This window comes from Panthera onca, chromosome Y (assembly GCF_046562875.1).
Source record: "Panthera onca isolate mPanOnc1 chromosome Y, mPanOnc1 haplotype 2, whole genome shotgun sequence".
Classification (NCBI taxonomy): Eukaryota; Metazoa; Chordata; class Mammalia; order Carnivora; family Felidae; genus Panthera; species Panthera onca.
Genome location: NC_138358.1, coordinates 7,700,712 through 7,721,663, shown reverse-complemented (window position 1 = coordinate 7,721,663; position 20,952 = coordinate 7,700,712).

The window sequence follows — 20,952 nt, the reverse complement described above, 5'->3', positions numbered from 1 at the left end:
GAGGGGGACCGGACTCTTTGTTTCTTGGCCCCCATGAACCCACGGTTGAAATGAGGTGGTGGGCTGAACAATAACTTTCATGGTTGACACTGGGGCTGAATACTCCTTTGTTACTTCCCTGGTAGAACCCTTAGGCCAAAAGACAGCAACCATACTTGGGGCTACTGGGACACAGGCAATGCAACGGCCCTTCTGTCAAGCTCAACAAGGTGCACTTGGGGGTCACAAGGCCCGGCATGAGTTCCTCTACTTACGTGACTGCCCGATTCCTCTCCTGGGCCAGGATCTACTCTCCAAACTTGGGGCCCAGATACCTTTTGAACCCACTGGACACACTAGCCTCCAATGAAACCCAAGGCAGAAGGAAACCTTGGTCTTGGCGATACCCCTGCCAAGGGAAGAAGAATGGAGACTGTTCTGTGCCCAGGCCTTACCTGGTAACCCCTAAGAATTCAGGCTTACATCAGCTCGCTATGGGCTGATGATAACCCGCCTGAAAATAGCTTGGAATTGGGTCCCAATCATTGTTGACCTGATCCCTGAAGCTCAACCTCAGACACGAAGGCAGTACCCCGTTCCACTAGAGGATAGAATGGGCATACAAGAGCACCTGACCAAGCTCAGAGAGAGAGGTATTCTAACTGAGTGCCAATCAGTTTGGAATACCTCACTCTTGCCAGGCAAGAAGCCAGGAGGACACCAACCAGTACAGGATTTGAGGGCCATTAGCAAAGTGAAGGTTTCCTTACACCCAGTCATTCCGAACCCTCAGTATACTCTCCTCAGCCAAATTCTGTGGTCAGCCAGAAGGGTTGCGTGCTTCGACCTAAAGGATGCTTTCTGCTGCCTCTGCCTGGCTCCACAAAGTCAATCATTGTTTGCCTTTGAATGCACTAAGCCCGTTACAGAGTGTCAGATGCAGCTGACCTGGACACTACTTTCCCAAGGTTACAACAACTCGCCCATTCTTCTGGGGGAAGCCCTAGGTTCAGGTCTCGCTGACTTTCCGAAGGAAACCACAGGGTATATCCTTCTCCAATATGTAGAAGACCTCCTCCTTTCCAGTGATACCCAGAAAGACTGTTTGAAAGGTACACAGGCCCTCCTACAGCTCTGATCCTACTTGGGGTACCACTCTCATGGAAAAGGGCACAGATTTGTCCGCCGCAGGTCCAATACTTAGGCTCCCTACTCACAAAAGGAAAAAGAGAACGAGGACCAGAAAGGAAGAAAGTGTGGCACCACACTGCCACAGCCCCAAACAAAACGAGGCTTGTGTGAATGTTTAGGGGCTGGAGGGTTCTTTCGCATTGGGAATCCTCAGATGCTCAGCCATTGTGAGGTCCCTCTATGACCTGTTGGGAGGACCAAACTGGGAGTCCCTCGCATGGACTGAGGAGGCGAGGGCCGCTTTCACAGAAATAAAGTTGGCTCTGGGTCAAGTCCCAGCCCTTGGTTTGCCTGACATAGAAAGGCCTTTAACTTCTTCATACATGAAAAGGAGTGCTCACTCAGAGCATGGTGCCTTGGCAATGGCCAGTGTTCTAATGGTAAAAAAAAAAACAACAAAAAAAACAAAAAAAACTTGATCCTGTGGCTGCAGGATGGCCCCTGTGCCTCAGAGATCAGAGCCACAGTCCTGCTCATGAAGGATGCAGACAAGCTCACACTTGGCCAAACATTTAATGTTAAGGTCCCACACATGGTCGTGTGGCTCACAAGCACCCAAGGATATCGTTTCCTCTCCATTTCTCAGCTGACACAATCCCAAGGCCTTCTCTATGAGAACCCAAGGCTCACTCTCAAAACAGTAAAGGAACACTAAACCTGGCCACCTTCCTTCCCACAGAGGAGGGAGAACCTGACCATGACTGTTCTGGAGTAGTGGATGAAGTCTACGCCAGCTTCCCAGACCTCCAAGACCAGGGTATAACAAGCCCAGAGATCACCCTGTTCAGCTATGGGAGCAGCTATTTAGAGGAGTGCAGCCAAAGAGCAGGGTATGCGGTAATCACAACCACGGGAGTTCAGGAAGCCAAGGCCTTGTCGGAAGGATGGTCGGCACAATGGGCTGGACTCAGTACACCTTAACCTGAGCCATCATCCTTCGCAAAGTTAAATGAGTTAACATCTACATCGATTCCTGGTATGGCTTCGCTACTGTGCATGTACATGGGGTCATCTATAAAGAAAAAGGCCTGTTACCGCTTCAGAGAAAACTATCAAAAACGAGGAAGAAACACTACAGCTTCTTGAGACCATATGGCTACCAGACAAAGTAGCTATCCTACACTGTAAGGGACCTCAGAAATGAGATGCCCCCATAAATCAAGGAAATCACCTGGCCGACAAAACAGCCAGAGTGGCTGCCTCAGGTGACCTAGGTGAAGCTCCTACCTACACTCTGACTCTTGCGCCCCAGAAGGAAGCCTCCCCACCCCTGTACACGAGTGAAGAAAGAAGTTGGGCCTCGACAGAAGTGGGCACACTAAGCAAAGACGGATGGTGAGTCTTGTCCCGTCATCAATGTGAAAGCACCTAGTGAAGGAATATCACTAACTCACCCTCTTAGGGAAATCTGCTCTAGAGGTCCTCTTCAAAAAGAACTACGCTGCTGGCATTATGCCAGGCTGTCAGTGAATAATGTGTAACGTGTGCCAAAAACAATGCTTGCTCTGCCCCACAGCCCCTGCCTGGCTCACAAAGGATGGACTTAGGGGTGGACTTTACCAACACACAACCAAATAAAGGGTTTAGGTACCCTCTTGGAACAATCTGCACCAATTTGGGATGCATCCAAGCATTCCAGACCAGAATGGAATGAAGTCACGAGGTGGCCAAAGCTCTTCTACGGGAGATTGGGCTTAATCACACACAGTAATAATGGACCTGCATTTGGAGCGGACATTATACAAACCCTAACAAAGTCCCTTAAGATTGCCTGGAAACTGCACACTACTTAACGCCCCCAGAGCTCAGGGAAAGGTAGAGCGGATGAATTGCACCCTCAAGGAAACCCTGGCCAAGTTCCACCAAGAGACTCACCCCCTATGGCCAGATTTACTTTGGCTGGCCCTCGTGTGTGCACAATGCCCGCCTGGGGCACTGGATTCTCCCCTTTTGAGTTATCATATGGGTGACCCTCCCCCCCCCCCGCACACACGTTTAGGAAAGCTCCCAGGAGACCTACACCAGATTGCAGACAAGGAAATACGTTGCACCCTTGGGGTGTTCTATCTGTGTTCTAATTCAGCCTATCGATGCTTAGAGGTCAACTGGACTCAGAAATGTTATTCCATCTTCCGGACCCCAGGGATATTTGTATACACTGAAGATCAGTTCCTAACAACCTTTAGCCCCAAGTCTCAGGCTAAACGGGCAGTCCTGCTAGCCATTCGGATAGGCTCAGAAATTGTGACAGGAATAGGAACTGGATAAGGGGGCCTAGGTTTATGCATAGGACTGTACCATAGACTATCTCAAGAGCTAAATGAAGACATGGAATGGGTGGCCGATTCTCTGGTAACCTTAGAAAACCAAAAAACTCTCTGGTGCCAGTAACCCCAAAATAGACAAGCCCCCGACCTCCTCACTTCAGAAAATGGAGGGACTTGCATCTTTTCGGGGGAGGAATGTTGCTATTTTTTAAACCAGTCAGAAATACTTACAACTAAGATTAAGGAACTAAAAAAAAAAAAAAAAAAAAAAAATAATAATAATAATAATAATAATAATAATAATTAATAATAATAATTCAACATTGACAACAGTAAAGTACCAATCAATGGAACAAATGAGATCTCACAGATTGGGATCCTGGCTTCCTGCCCTGGCAGAGCCCCTCTTCTCCCTAATTTTACTTGTATCCATTGTGCCCTGTATACTGAATACCATGGTACATTTTATTGAAAACACTGTTGCTCGCCAAACTACTGCAGGCATCTTAGCCTTCTGAGGGTACCAACCTAAAAAACTGAAAGGTGATACCTACTAAAAAGGTGTTTTAAAAGGCATAAAATGGGATAATGTTGGAGAAGTGAATAAAATACTGCACCAAAGATGGCCGGTGGGACTAAAACGAACTCTGGTCTCTATCTTAGAGACCCCTCCTCCTGGTTCTTCTTCCTTTGTTTTCTGTGTGCAGGAAAACCCCCACAGATATGGCAGCTGATGATTGTAAATTTCCTGCTCCACTTGCATTCAGCGCTCAGAAGTTTGGAGAAATAGGGTCCTCTGAGCCCGCCGTGCCACCAAGATCTGCAACCCAAAGAAGATCTCCGAGTGCCGCTTGGTTTTTCTGCCAGCGTTCCAGCCTGGTTTTGTAACATTATAAACACAGAAGTGAGCAAGACAGATCAAGTCCCTTCTTATACAGTATAAGGAGGCAGAGGACCATTAACTGGTAAACAACTAATTAACAAGTGTACAAGGGTAATGGGGTGCTGGGACTCAACCAGCTCCAAGTTGTCTAAAGGAAACATATGCTATATCACCCCTCTTATATATGGATCATAGTTCTAAGTGTTGTGACGTTTATAATTCATACACGTGATAACTGCCAGGGTATTTCCCCTTTTCCCAAGTTACATTTTTTTTGAAGAACTTATGTGAGTTAATGAAAGATACTGGGGATTCCGAGAATCAGTAGATGCTGGTGGACCATGTTTGAAATAGCAGTCCCAGAGGTCAAAAGACACAATATCTAATCATGTTTGTTTTTTTTAACAACTTCATTAATGTTTAACTGATATACACAAACTGTACATATTTAAATTACATAATTGGTGGAGCACCTGGGTGGCTCAGTCACTTGAGCATCAGACTCTTGATTTTGGCTCAGGTCATGATCCCAGGTTCGATCAAGCCCTTAATTGGGCTCCATGCTAAGCATGGAGTCTGCTTAAGATTCTCTCTTTCTCCCTTGCCTCTCTCCCCCAGTTATGAATGCTTCAGCTCTCTCTCTGAAAAAAAAGCCCTATGGGGCGCCTCGGTGGCTTGGTCGATTAAGCGTCCGACTTCGGCTCAGGTCATGATCTCACGGTCCGTGGGTTCGAGCCCCGCGTCGGGCTCTGTGCTGACAGCTCAGAGCCTGGAGCCTGTTTCAGATTCTGTGTCTCCCTCTGTCTCTGCTCCTCACCTGTCCATGCTCTGTCTCTCTCTGTCTCAAAAATAAATAAACATTAAAAAAATTTTAAAAAGCCCTAATAAATAAATTACTTAATTAATAATTAATAATTAATACTAATACTAATAAGTACAATTACATAATTTGGTAAATTTTGGTTACATATACACCAATGTATACATAACAACAAGGAAAAGAATATGTGTGTCACCACTAAAAATGTCCTCGTATCCTTTACATATCCCTCCGTCCCCCACGTCTTCCAGATTCCCATTCCTAGGCAATCTCTGGTCTGTTTTCTGTCCCTACATATTATCTTGCACTTTCTAGAATAGTATACAAATAAAATTATATAAGACATACTCCTTATTTTTTAGGGGTGGGGAGTTGACTTCTTTCACTTGGTATTTTGAATATTATCCATAGTGTTGTGTGTTCCAATAGTCTGTTACTACTTGTTTATCCGTTCACATTTCAGTGGACATTTGTATTATTTCCACATTTGGCGTATTTATTTCTTTTTATTAGAGAGAGAGGGGGGAGAAGGAGAGGGGAGGGTGGAAGGAGAGGTGGGGGAGAGATAGGGAAAGGGAGATGGAGAGGGAGAGGGAGATAGAGAGGGAGAGGGAGAGGGGGAGGGAGAGAGAAAGAGAAAGAGAAAGAGAGAGCAGAGGGAAAGAGAAAAAGAATCTTAAGCAGCCTCCATGCTTAGTGCGGAGCTCAATGTGAGTCTCAATAACACGACCCTGGGATGATGACCCAAGCAGAAATCAAGAAATCAAGAAATCTACCAACTGAAGCACCAGCTGTTCCTTAGCCTATTAAAAACAAAGCTTCTATAAACATTCATTTTTTTCTTTTCTTTTCTCTCTCTCTCTCTCTCTTTTTTTTGTTTTGTTTTGTTTTGTTTTGTTTTGTTTTGTTTTTATTTCTATGATCGTAGACTTTATTCTCTCTAGGGAAAATATTTGAGAGTAGATTTGGCTGAATCATAGAATAGCTTGCATGTTCAGCTTTTTAGGATACTGTCAAACTTATTGCCAGGGTAGTTTTATCACTTTTACATTCTCATCAGCAGTATGTGAAAATTCCAGTTCTTTCATATCCTAGCTAACACTTCGGAGCCCTGTCTTTTGATTTTAGACATCTCGTAGGTATGAAGTAGTAGTTGATCTCATTGTATCTCATTTATCTCATTGTAGTTTATATTTGCATTTCCCCTCATGATGCTCAACACATTTTCATGTGTGTATCTGCTGTACATATGTCTTTTTTGGTAATGTGTCTTTTCAAATCTTTTGCCTTTTTTTGGATTATTTCGCTTCAGAATGTTGAATCTTGCGGATTGCCCATATGTTCTAGATACAAGTCCCATTTCACATAGGTGATTTGTAAATATATTCTCCCAGCTTCAGTCTTCTATTTCAAACTCTTTGTTCTTTGAAAAGCAAAAGTTTTAGTTTGATAAATTCCAATCAATCATATTTTTTTCTTGTAATGAATCATATTGTTGGTGGTTTAGCTAAGAAATGTTTGCCTAATCCAAGAACATAATGGTCTCCTACTTTAGGTACTTCAAAAAAGTTATCGTACTGTATTCTAGATTGCATTGGTTCTGATGAGAAATCTTTTTCCTCCCTTTCTCTAGATTAAAGCAATTTTATTGTGGGGTGCCTTGGTGTAGTTTTCCTCCTATTTCCTGTCCTTGAGGTTCATTGAATTTATTGGAACTATATATTTTTAGTTTGCATCAACCTTAACAACTATAAATTCAAATTAGTTTCATTATTTACTGAAACTAGTTTTCTTGTCTGTGTTCCTTGGAGATACAATTACATGTATATTGGATGATTTGCAGTCACATTTTCTCTGTGTGTTTCACTTCAGATGATTTCCATTGCTATGTCTTTAGGTTCATGAAACTTTTTTTTTTCTGCACTGTCTATATGCCTTTAATTCCATTCAGTAATCATAGACCAGATTTCTTATCTTAGTCATTGCTTTTGTCATGAGAAGTTTGGTTTAGGTCTTACATATCACTTGCATGTCTCTATGTAACATGCCCATTCTGCCCTATAATTTCTTGGATATACTGATAATAGTTATAATAACTATTTGAATGTTCTTATGTATAAATTATATCATTTGTGTAATTTCTGGGTCAGTGTCAGTTGAGTTCCCCTTCCTTACATGTCTTAGTTTCCTGCTTCTTTGCATGCCTGATAATTTTTATGGGTTGCCAAACATGGTCAGTTTTAACCTGTCAGAGGCTGGATACTTCTAGATTCCTAAAAATATTCTTGGTTTTTGTTTTGGGACATAGTTTAGTTACTTACAAATAGCTTGATCCTTTCAGGTCTTTCTTTAAATATACTTTGGGCAAGGCACAGGCAGCACTTAGTTTAGGGATAATTTTTGTCCAGTACTGACACAAAAATCAAGTATTTTCCAAATGGCATGTAAATTGTGAGGTCTTCCACACTGGCTGTCAGGCATTATTCCTGACCCTGTATGGCAGTGGGTATTGTTCCTTCCCCTGGTCTCAGTTTCCTCATACACAAGAGTTTATCAATATCCAATTGAATACACAAGGCAGGCAATCTGTTGAACTCTGGAATTCTCTCTGTGAACAACTTTCTCTTCTTTGGTACTCTGCTTGTGAAACATAGCAGTCTTCCTGAATCAGTGACTACCTCCTCCACAATTCAGGGAAACTGTTGGGCTATGCCAGCTTCCTCCTCTCTAAACCACAGACTCAAATCCCCACCTAGTCAATAAGCTAGGGCACTATAGGTACTATTTCATTTATTTGCCAATATCAGGGATCACTGCCCTTCACTGTCTGATGTCTCATGTTTTGAGAACAGCTTCTTACATATTTTGTCTACGCTTTTAGCTGCTTCCATAAGGAGTATAAATCTAGTTTTTGTTATTACATTTGGCTGGAAGTAGAAGTGTTAACACCAATTTACATTTTAGTATTGAGTCTTACTTCTCTGGCTTTGTTCTTTTATCTTTTATTCTTCTTTGATGATAGATTTAATGTGGACATATGGAGAATGGCCATTGCTAGACATAGGGAGAAACTAGGGATGAGCTGGCAGATTGGAAGTATAGTTAAAAAAGAAAAAAAAAAGGAAAGAATGAAAATATGCAGTCAAATCTTGAAGAAAGGAATTGATGGCGATTGTCAAAGCCATGTGAAATCCCAGCTTCCACTTTAACACCCATAATATGAGAATTCAAAGTAATGTCTTCAACTTGGAAACCTTAATCTGCCAGTGAGCTTTACTAATTTCTACTGGTCTTCATAACTCCGTAACAAAGGCCGAGGTTTGGAATTTCTCACCTTTGTTTCTCAGAGAGAAACCACACCAAAGTCACCCAGAAAGCAGTGTTTGGGTGAAAACTAGACGTCTTAAATGATTTTTTTTTTTACTGCTATGCTCAAGTGATTCTTTATCAGTGTTCGCCTTGGAAGAGAACAAACTGTGGCACAGAAGAAGACACACTGGACATGGAGTAGAGTCTAGGGTTGTTGTCTAACACAGTCATAAACAAGTTATGGGGAAGGCACTTGACTTTCCTAGGTCTCAATTTCCTCACCTGGAAATTGGAATAAGGACTCCCATATGAAGGGCCATTGTGAGATTAAATGAGATGATGCATGTGCCAGTTTTACAGAGCCTAACACTTAATATTACATGCAAGGATCTGTGTATTATTTCTTCTAGAGGGAGGGATTTGCATTTCTTTTAGTGGAAGGAAAGAGATGAATATACAACTGGACTATCAAATAAGAGGTGGATAGAGGACTGGCTTACTGGTGTACCTCCTTGTACTCATTCAGCCATCCTGGCCCTGGGCTCCCTCCAAATTAAAGAATCAGTGTCAGAAGACCTGAGATCCACCCGTAGGTATCTGACCCCACACAGAATATTAGCCTGTCTTAGCTGTTCAAATGAGGATAATGATGGCTATCATCGGTGGAGCACTTGTTCCGTGTTGTCAGGTGTTGGATTAAGCACCTTGCCAATACTGTCATTTAAACTTTTTGACCCTTTGTTATTATTTCCTTTTTATAAATTAGGCAGCTGACTTTCAGATATGTTAAGTAATTGTTCCAAGATAACACAAACACAAGTGGTGTGGCTGGGATGGGCACCAGCTCTGCTCCTATGCCAACATGCATGCTCTCAGCCATGTTACACTGCCTCCCCTTTAGCATGTTAAGGGTTTGGAAAGCTGAGGGCCAACCCTGATAAAGTACCATGGAGTATGTTGGTGCCCTAGCTAAGATCTTTTTCCCTTACCTGACCGGAAACATTTTCATATTAACTGAAACACCAGTCCCTGCACAAGACAACTTTCCTCAAATTTCTCTTAACGCTATACACTGGTCAGAATATAAAAAGCAAGGACTTCAGAACTTGAAAGTTAGCAATAGGAGGTGAATGAGGGAAGGGAAGCAAAACAGGAATGACCCTGTGATGGTTATTATTACGTGTCTACTTGAGTTGGCCGTGGGGTGCCCCAGACTAAACATTTTTTCTCGGGATATTTGTAGAGTGTTTCTGGGTGAGACTAGCGTTTGATTTGGTGGACTCAGTAAAGCAGACTATCATCGCCAGTGAGTGTGGGCAGCATTCAATGTCCTGAGGTCCTGAAGAGAACACAGGGTAGAAAAAGGAGGAATCCATGCCCCACCGCTTCTTTTCTCAGCCTTAGAAGGTGATCCCGCTTAGAGGCAGAGCAGTGGGTAGGGTTAGGGTTGGTTCTCCGGAAGTGCCTTTGCTCCAACACCCCACAGTGATGTGATTTCCCTGCAGGACTGAAATGAGGGCCCATGTGCAGTTATGGGTCAGGGGTAGCGTTGGAAGAGCGGAGCCAAACATATGGGTGGGCCAGACTGAAACTGTCTCAGGATCTCCTCCTCCATCTCCATCACGGCCATGGAAATGTCATGGAGAGAGTGTGACTTTCACACAGGATTTCCCCCAATGGTAATTGGCCCCAATCCGTTATTTCTTTCAGACGTCCATGCTAGGTCCCTTTAGGGCCAGAGCCCAGGCCAGCGTTAGGGTTAGGTCCTAGCTACCTGCATGTAGATCTCCTGGTTTCCCAATACCATTGTTGAAGAGACTGTCTTTCCCCCATAGTTTATTCTTGCCTCCTCCGTTATAGGTTAATTTACCACATAAGCCTGGGTTTATTTCCTGGCTTTCTATTCTGTCCCATCGATCTATGTGTCTGTGTTTGGGCCACTACCCATACTAATTGCTTTACTTGAAGCTTTGTACTACATCTTGAAATCTGGGATTTTGATACCTCCAGGTATGGTTTTGTCTTTCAAGATTATTTTCCCTCTTCAGGGTCTTTTGCGGTCCCATACATATTTTAGTATTAGTTGTTTCAGTTCTGCGAAAAGTGCCTTTGGTATCTGGATAGGGATTGCCTTGAAACTGTAGATAGTTATGAGTAATATGGACATTTTAATGATATTGATTCTTCCAATCCATGATCATGGGATACCTTTCCATTTGTTTGTGTCGTCCTCAATTTCATTATTGACTTATGGTTTTCACACTACAGGTCTTTCACTTCTTTGGATAAGTTTAGTCCTAGCTATTTTACTCTCTCTTTTTTTTTTTTTTTTTTGGTGCAATTAGGAACGGTGTTCTTTTCTTAATTTCTCTTTCTGTGACTTCATTATTATTATATAGAAACCCTACCAATTTCTGTGTATCAAATCCATATCTGCACCTTTACTTAATTTGTTTATTACTTCTAGTAGTTTTTGGGGGAAAGTTTTAGGGTTTTTAGCATATTCTTATGTCATCTGTAGATAGTGACAGTTCAGCTTCTTTACAAAGGTAGATGACTTTAATTTCTTTTTTCTTATCTGATTCCTGTGGCTAGGACTTCTAGTGTTATATTAAACAAGAGTGGCAACAGTAGACATATTTATCTTGTTCTTGATCTTACAGGGAAAGCTCTCAGTTTTTCACCATTGAGATGTTAGGTGTGAACTTAATATAAACAATATATAAAATAATATCTTTATGTGTTGAGGCGTGTCCACCCCCCCGAATTTTTGAGAACTTTTACCATGAATACATATTAAATTTTGTCATATGCTTTTTCTGCATTTATTGGTATAATCATATGATTTTTACCCTTCGTTTTGTTGAGGTGGGATATTATGTTGATTGATTGGATGAGCCATCTTTGTTTCCCTGGAATAAAAGCCACTTAATCATTTTAGTGTGTTGTTGAGAGGAGTTTGCTAATATTTTATTGAGGATTTTAAAGTCTATTTGGTTTGATATAGGTGTTGCTACCTGGTTCTGAGGTGTTGTTGTTGTTTGATGTTGTTGTTGTTGTCCTTGTTGTTGTTTGCTTTCATTTGCACGGGAAATGTATCTCCATCCCTTCACTTTCAGTCTGTATGTGTCTAGGTCTGAAGTGAGTCTGTGCTAGGCAGCATACGGATGAGGGTTGTTTTTTGTCCATCCTGTTACCCTATGTATTTGGACTGGAGCACTTCAGCCATTTATTTTTAAAGTAATTGTTGACCGTTATGTACTAATTGTAATTTTGTTCTTTGTTTTCTGGTTGCTTTTGAAAGTCTCTGTTTCTTTTTTTTCCGTACTCTCTTTCTTTCTCATAGATGGATTTGTGTTGTGCTTTACTTGGCTTTCTTTTTCTTTATTTTTCATGTATTTTGTGTTTTGAGTTTATTATCACAAGGCTTACATATAACATCTCAAGGAAACAGCAGTCTATGTTAATTTGGTGGTCACTTAAATATAAACACATTCGAGAAATTTAAAAAGATTAACCTTTGGGGCAAGTGGGTGGCTCATTCAGTTGAGTGTGCGATTTTGAGCTCAGGTCATGGTCTCACAATACGTGAGTTTGAACTGCACGTTGGACTCTGTACTGACAGCTCAGAGCCGGGAGCCTGCTTCAGATTCTGTGCCTCCCCCTCTCTCTGTCCCTCCCTGTTAACACTCTGTCTCTCTCTCTCAAACAGGAAATAAAACATATTATTTTAGTAAAATAAAATACAAAGAGTAACTTTTTTTAAGTCCCTCCTCCAAATTTTATGTGTATGTTGTCATATTTTACATCTTTTTATTCATAATTCTGTAATATCTTATTATGATTCCCCCCCCACCCCCCCCGTTAACATTTCTTGCATTGCTGATTAGTGGTGATAAACTTCTTTATCTTCTGTCTGAGAAACTCTTTATCTCTTTTTTTTCAAATCTTAATGATAATCTTTCCAGGTAAAGTTTTCTTGGTCGAGGGATTATCCTTTCAGGCCTTTGAAGATATCATGTCACTCTTTCCCAGCATGTCAACTTTCTGCTGAAATATCAGCTGACAGCTTTAGGTGTTTGTTTGTTGTGAATTGTTTTTCAAATCATAGGTAACTTTTGCATCTCTCTTACAACTTTTGAAATTCTTTATTAATCTTTAAACTTTGACGTTTTAATTCTGATGTGTCATAGTGTGGGGCTCCTTGGTTTCATCATGTTTGGAACTCAGTGCTTCTTGTCCTAGATGTCTGTTTTCTTCTCCAGTTTTGGAAAGTCTTCAGTTATCTTTTCTTCAAATAATTTTGGTACCCCTTTTCCTTCTTGTGGAATCCCTATTATGTGGATTTTTGCTCACTGAATATTTCCAAAGTATCCCTTAACCTATCCTCATTAAAAAAAAAAAAATCTTTCTGCTGTTTGTTTTGGGTGCTTTCCCTTAATCTGTCTTCCATATCACTGATATGTCCTTCTGCATGCCTTCTTCTACTGTTGATTCCCTCTAGTGTTGTTTTTTTTTTTTTTTTTTACTTTTCACCTATTATCTTCCTGAAATCTGATTTTGTGTGTGTTTGCTATCTCTTAATTAAAGGTCTCACTTAGTTCTTCCTTTTCTCTGCAGCTCGGCGAGCATCTTGACCATTATTAATTTATATTCTTTATTTAATTGAGGCACAATGCTTACCTGTGTTTCCGCTCTTTTCTGGGTTTTTTATTGTTCTTTCTTTTGGAGCATAATTCCCTGTCTCTCCTTTTGCTTACCTTTCTGCATTTGTCTCTATAGATGAGGCAGAGAAGCTACTTCTCCTACACTTGAAGGAATTGTCTTATATATGATTGTCCCCCTGGGTAGACTCTGCGTGCTAGTTGGTGACATTGGCTGGCTGGCTGAAGCCGTGGCTTGCATGGACTGGGGATCCTGGGGCTTTCTACATAGCAGGCACCCTGTCAGGATAGTTAAAGCTGAAGTGAAGGCAGACTGGGGTGTCCCAGGATTCTGTGTGTTGAGGGTACCCTGGCAGGACAGCTGAAGCTGAAATGATTGCAAGTTGAGGCATGCTGGGGTGCTGTGTATAGGTGCCCTGTACAGGGTGGCTAAAACATAAGCAGTCTGGGGGACAGGTTGTCCTTGATCTCTCTATGCAGACGGTTCCTGGGCAAGATAGGTGAAGCTAACGTGGGTACAAGCTGAAGGCAGAGGGATTTGTACATGCAGAGGATACCTTGCCAATATAGTTGAAGCTGAGGTGGATATAAACTAGGGTGTACCAGGACTTTCCACTGAGAGGGTGCACTGAAGGGGCCGTGGGAGCTGAGGTGGGTTACAGTCCAGGAATGGCTCTTTTTATATGCTAGTTCCTCTTTAAAGTGCATTGTTTAAGGGGGGGAAAGCATGTCATGGGTGTGTGTGTGTCCAGTGCAATTGGGGCTGGTGTGTATTGTGTGCCTGGAACTTACTGAGGCACCAGGCCAGCTACAGCAACTGGACCCTGCTGTGGTCTATGGTTTTAAGGAGATGGAGAATGTGGGGCAGCTGGGGCTCAGTGGATGGAGTATCTGACTTCAGCCCAGGTCATGATTTCACAGTTCATGAATTTGAGAACCACATTGGGCTTGATGGTTTCAGTGTAGAGCCTTTCCTGAATCTTCTGTCCCCCTCTTTCTGCCCCTGCTCTGCGTGTATTCTCTGCTTCTCAAAAATAAGTAAACATGAAAAAATGTGGATGTAAAATGTACCCTGCCATTCTCCCGTCTTTATGACCCAGAGAGAACTCCTGTGTCTCCTCTGTCATTGACAGAGTTCTAATGCTTTCTTTTATATGACAGTTGCACTTTTCAAACTGCAGTGTTGTTTTTTTTTTTCTTTCTTTCTTTTTTCTGCCCAAAGACAGAGGAGTCTGTTCCTGGATCTTCCCCAACTGCCCTTGGCAACGTTAGGGGTGACTGTTCCCTTTGTTACGGTCTCTCTGTCTTGCTGTTTTCTTTCTTTTCTGTCTTTCAATTTTCTATGTTTTGTTAGGCACAATCTGTGCATTCAGTCCTCAGCTCCTCAGGAGGAATTGTTATATCACTGGATGCAATCCCCAGGGAGCTGGACAAATTGGAAGTACACCTTCTGGCTGGTTCACCAGAAATGTAGTCAGGGAGTTCAGGCACAAGAGCACCTAGCTCCAGGGGACCCAAAAAAGGTGAGGTTTGGCTACCCATTACTGACAAGATCGCAAATCAAAGAACTAGTGGAGGTGAAACAAATGGGAAATTTATTCAGAGGCCAACACCAGAAATGCAGCAGACTCACATCAAAGACTCCCTCTAACGTGCTGAAAATACTTCCAGGTTTGTGTAAGGAAAATGTGGGACAAAAAGAGGTAGGTATACACAGGTGGTCACTAAGGTCAGGTTGGTCACTGCCTTGGGCTTGAGGGTGGAGTCTTATTGGCTCAGGCAGTCCTTATTGCTAGAGCGGTAGATTCAGTTCCCATCAGGTGATACTTTGCTTTCAGGATCCTGAATTAAGAGATAAGCTAAGGGTGGGGAGGGGGCGCCTGTGTGGCTTGGCTGATTAAGCATCCTACTTCAGTACAGGTCATGATCTCATGGTTCATGGGTTCATGTTCTGCATTGGGCTCTGTGCTGACAGCTCAGAGCCTGGAGCCTGTTTCAGATTCTATGTCCCCTGCTATTCCTGCCCATCCCCCACTTGCACTCTGTCTCCCTCTGTCTCAAAATTAAAGAATCATAAAGAAGGAGAGAAGCTGGAAAGAAAAAGTTAATCAATTGGAAAGTTTCAGGTCAATATGGAGGTAGATGAAATCTTCTTTCACCTTGGAGGAGTTGAGTTCAAGGCCTTCCTACACAGCCATCTTGAACCGAAACTAGAATAGGGTCCCTCTGAATCCTATTTTGATTGGGGAAAGTTTGGGAGAAATCCAAGGAAGGAGACAATACAAGCAAGGAATCTGCCAGTTCTGTGTACAAGTCGACATAAACCCCAGTACCTCCCCTGATTACAAGTGTGTCATGTACCCAAAAAGGCATAGAAAAGGCCTTCAGAATGGAAAAAGTAAAAATAAAAATTATCTTGATTCTTTTATGTATTTATTTTTCAATTTGTATTTTGGAAAGAGAGAATGAGCAGAGACGGGGAGAGAAAGAGACAGAGAGAAAGACAGAGAGAGAAGCTTAAGCAGGCTCCATGCTTAGCACAGAGCCCCACACGGGGCTCAATCCCCTGACCATGGGACCATGACCTGAGCTGCTGAACCCAGCAGTCTGGTAGTCAACTGATGGAGCCATCAAGGTGCCCTGAAAACTGCCGCGACTCTTAAATCATGGGGTTATCAACATGAAACAAATTCTAAGGGGTATACATCAGGTTTCTAGAACTCAAACATAATTAAATAAGCCCCAGAATACACGGTCAATATATACAACTCAGTTTTATTTTTATACATATGCAATGAACAATTAGAATATGAAAAGCTTTTAAAGAACCATTTAATATCAAACCAAACATTGAAATACTTACATTTAAATCTAACAGCCATGCACAGGATCTGTATGCTAAAAGCCACAGGAGGCTGATTGGATCAATCAAGGAAGATATAAATAAATGGAGACATATGCCATATCTACCCATGGAAGCTTCGCTAGTAAGATGTCAATTATCAACTTGATCTAGAGATTCAACAGAATCCCAGTCGAAATCCCAGGATTGTTTTGTGGATATCAGCAAGCTGATCCTAAAATGTGTGTGAAAAGACAAAGGAACTAGAACAGCCAAACAGCTCTGAAAAATAACCAATTTGGAGAACTCATGTTGCACAATTTTAAGACTTAATATAAACCTCCCGTAATCACGGCAGTGTGATAGTGAAGAAAGATGGAGACACGGGTCAAAAGATAGAACAGAGAATCCAGAAACTGACCCCATACACAAACATCCTCACCCAACTTCCGATAATGACATATAGCCAGCCTAACAGAAAAAGGGATATAGTCTTTCATCAAGTGTTACTGGAACAATTAAGTGTTCATATGCAATAGTAATCAATGAACTAAGTAATTAATTGTTTAATTAGTCGGTTCATTGATTAATTAATTAAGAGAAGCCTTGACCTAAATTCATAACTTATACAAAAATTCACTCAAATGGATCATAGATGTAAGTGTAAAGTACAAAATTATAAACTTTCATAAGAAAGAAGGAGTGATGTTGATTCATTGAATCATTCAATAAAAATCTTTGGAGCATTTAGAGTGAGACAACACAGTCTAAACCCTGAGGATCCACTAGTGAACAAAAAGAGCAAAGATCACTGTGATCTTGGTGCTTAATAGTCCAGTGGGGGGACTGACAAAGGAAATGGAAATAGAAACTATGGTAGAGAATAATGAATGGGGAAAAAAAGGAAATACATCTTGGAGAGGATAGAAGAATTGGGGGAGGGGATGTGAAATACTAGACAGGGTGAAATAGGAGACACAGAAGGTCCTGGTGAAAAAGGTGTCAGTTGAATAAATACCTCAAGGAAATGAGAGAACTACCTGCTGACAGGAAGGTGATCTAGGCAGAAGGACCCATGAATTCCCCAAGGCAGGAGTGTGAACGTGTGTACTGATGGGAAGCAAGGAGGCCAGTATAGACAGAGAAACGAGGATGAGAAGAAGGAGGAATAAAGAGGTGGAGGTTGTGGGTCTAGGAGGAGAAAAAGAGGATGAGGGAGAGAAGGATGTAAAGACTGCCAGCAATAGACAAGGTGAAGCCAAATCTGGTCATACCTGTTCCTCCGCCTCACATTACCGGCTGCAGTTCTTTTTATTTTTTAATTGACATTTACTAAACTGTGTCTAGACCATGAAAAGCTAATTCTACTTGTAGCAACTAATTGAAGCAAGAAAATGGAACACCCTCAATGATCAATAGCAGTGTTTAAATAGGTTATGGCATGCTATGTGGCCTTTAAAATTCATAGCCCTGCAGAACATTTATGACCTAGCGAAATGCTCGTATCACTAGATGACCAGAAATGGGATTCACAGCTACATAGCTAATTCTGGATAATGCATGTACATATACCTCTTCCGTGGCGATTATACCACAGTGTTAGAGGTGCTTACCTCCAGGGGCGCCTGAATGGCTCAGTCGGTTAAGCATCTGGCTCTAGATTCCAGCTCAGTTATGATTCCACAGTGTGTGGGACCAAGCTGCATATTAGGCTCTGCACTGACAGCGTGGAGCCTGCTTATGATTCTATCTCTCTCTCTCCTCCCATCGCTCACTCTTGCTCATCTGTCTCTCATTCTCTCTCTCTGCCAAAAATACGTAAACATAAAAAAAGGTGTTTAGATATGCTTATCTCCAGGTGTTTGACTTATGACCATTTTTCTTTCTTTTTTATTTTTAATTTTCTAACTTTTCTGCAAAACACTTTAAGACTACCATAATCATAAAATAACATTTCAAATAAATGATTCAGTCTAGTATCATTTAAATAAATAAAGTGTTTCAATTTCATAAATTTATTAGGTACATTCAACATATCAAGGATAATTTCAAATAGTCCAGTGTTAACGTTGCTAAGGTCTAGATTACAATGGGAGTCAAGGGATACCTGGGTAGCTGAGTCAGCTGAGTGTCAAACCTCTGCTCAGGTCATGATCTCACAATTTGTGAATACAAGCACCACACCAGACTCAGTGCTATCAGCATAAAACTCACTTTGGATCATCTGTCCCCTCTGTTTGCCCCTTCTCTGTTTGTGCTCTCTCCATCTCAAAATCAACATTATTTTTTATTTTTCATTGTTTTAATTTTTTAAATGTTGATCTATATTTAAGAGAGAGAGAGAAAGAGTAAAAGCTGGGGCAGAGAGAGAGAGAGAGAGAGAGAGAGAGAGAGAGAGAGAGAATCCAAAATCCAAAACCGATTCCGGGCTCAAACTGACAGACTGTGAGATCATGACCTGACCTGAAGTCAGATGCTTGACCAATTGAGCCACACAGGAGTCCATAAAAACTGTGAGTTTATAAGATATTACATTTGTTTGAAAATCATATAATTGGCTTTACACCATATGCTATAGGCTTTAGGAAAGAATGTAGTGAACAGATTCATCAACCCACTTACTCTAATTAATATATTAACTTCCATAATATCACCTTCAGTGTGTCTCCTCCAGGACCACATCATATTAAACACGAACAAATAAGCAATCAAGCAAACAAACAGACAGACAAAGAAACAAACAAAACAAGAACTAGTAGCAAATCATGACGCATAGTGATCCATCCCACTGTCAACTTTTGTTACTATTTTTTTGGCCAAAGAGCTTATTTCAAAGGATTCTATTGCTTTTAATACAGATGAACTTCAGCAATTAGTTCAGCATATAGGTTTGAGGACATACTGAAAATGTAAAGGAAATACATAAGTTTATATTGTATAACCTTAGACCTCTAACTTCCATGAAACTCCAAAAGGAGAACATTACCAGCACCATGAATTCTCTCCCTGCGATCACTCCCCATTCCTGCTCCATCTCCCTTCCCCAACGTAATCAATATCCTGACTTTGGACAACAGAGATTAAATTAGTCCATGTTTGAATTTTATAAAAATGTAATGGAATAATATGCATTTCTTTAGATCTGGCTTCTTCCGTTCAACATTATAAGGCTCATCGATGTTGTTTTGCATAGGTGTAACTCAGAGATTTCTACTTCCACATTGTATTCCCTTAGATGATTATTTAACAATTTGCTTATCAATTCTACTGTTGATTCACATTTGGAATGTATGTTTCCATACTGTACTTATTATACGGAAGACTGCTATGAACATTTCCCTTTTACTGTGCTCAGCATGAAGCGTATCTACTACAGCACATTAATGTTTAGTTAGCTGCCTTAGCCTTAAACCCTGGCTGTACATCAGAATCACCCTGATGTCTGGATGTCAGCTCCACAGATCATTCTAATTTGACCTTGGGCTAAGAACCACTAGGGAAGATGTTGAAATCCCCAGACAAAAGGAGGAGATGAATCCAGTTTAAGGAATTCTCAATGGGTTCCTCTTTCTGGACAATATAATGCAATGTAAAAATTATTTTCTGGGCATATTGACATCACTTTCCTCCCCATCACCCTACCCTTCCCCTCGTTCTTCCCCTCCTCCCCCTCCTTCTTCTCCTCCCTCCTCCTCCTCCTCCTCCTCCTCCTCCTCCTCCTCCTTCTTCTTCTTCTTTTTCTCCTTCTTCTCCTTCTTCTTCTTCTTCTTCTTCTTCTTCTTCTTCTTCTTCTTCTTCTTCTTCTTCTTCTTCTTCTTCTTCTTCTTCTTCTTTCATAAATCTCCTAGACAAAAAGACTACATATAGGTTTTAAGAGACTCTGCATAGCTTCCATAATATGTGGAAAATTCCCCAAATTCTCAAAGGAAACGTCTTTAGACATGTTCTAAAAATATGTGTTCCATGATACGGCACACTTGAGTGGGAGATTAGGGTATCAAATATGTAGACATACCCTAGTTTGGTATCCCAGCTCCATAAATACTGAGACTGGAAAAGGCAAGAGTTAATTTTCCACGGTACAGATAAACACAGAATTAAATGAGATCTCCTTAGTAGTAACTGTTACAACTGAAAATTTAGTAGGTGCTATTTAATTTTCTAGTTTCCTGAAACTGTTTTTTGGATTCATGCCCAGAATCTGTCTTGATGAATATATGTCTGAGAATGAAAGCCAAAAACGAACAATGTGACTCTAGAAAGTACTGCAACAGTTAACATTGAGGTCTCACAAAACTCTGAAAACACGTTCTTCATTTTCAGTCTCCAATATGCATTGAGAGGAAGGAGAACACAGAGGTCATGATATAACTCTTTTGTGAAACGTGAAGATATGTGCAGTAATTTATTATTTTTGTGAAGTTAGGTAATTGCCTCTGGTTTGTGATGTAAACGTTGTTTCAAGGTTGCACTTGAATCCGAAAATTCCTTCAGCAGACTCTCCTCCCACCTGATATGACGTTGACTCCAACACTTCACCAAGAAAGATTTCTAAACTTTGACCATGTTTGAGTGTTCATAAAAGTTTCTGGAAGCATGGAAGACCTCATCTTTGCCTTCAAGAAACTTACAATATTTGAGGGTAGGAAAAACCCAAACACCATACAAAGCACAGTAAGACTTCAAGGTCAAGTTTCATGTATCAGGAGAAGTCCACTGAGCTGAGTTGATCAGTAAAGGCATCTCAGAGGCATAGCACAAAGAATCTTAAAGGATGACCAAATTTCTAGCTGGCAGGCAGAAAGGAGAAGGACAAGGGAGACAAAACCAAATGTGTGGGAAAAAAGGAGGGGCGGCCATTCCAAGAACAGTGAGAACAACCCTGATGGAGTTTGAGGATCTTCTACAACAGTGGCCATTGAGTATTTGTGACGATGACGAGACTGGGTAGAAGATGAGGTACCTACATCACCCATCAATTCCATAATCTTATGTAA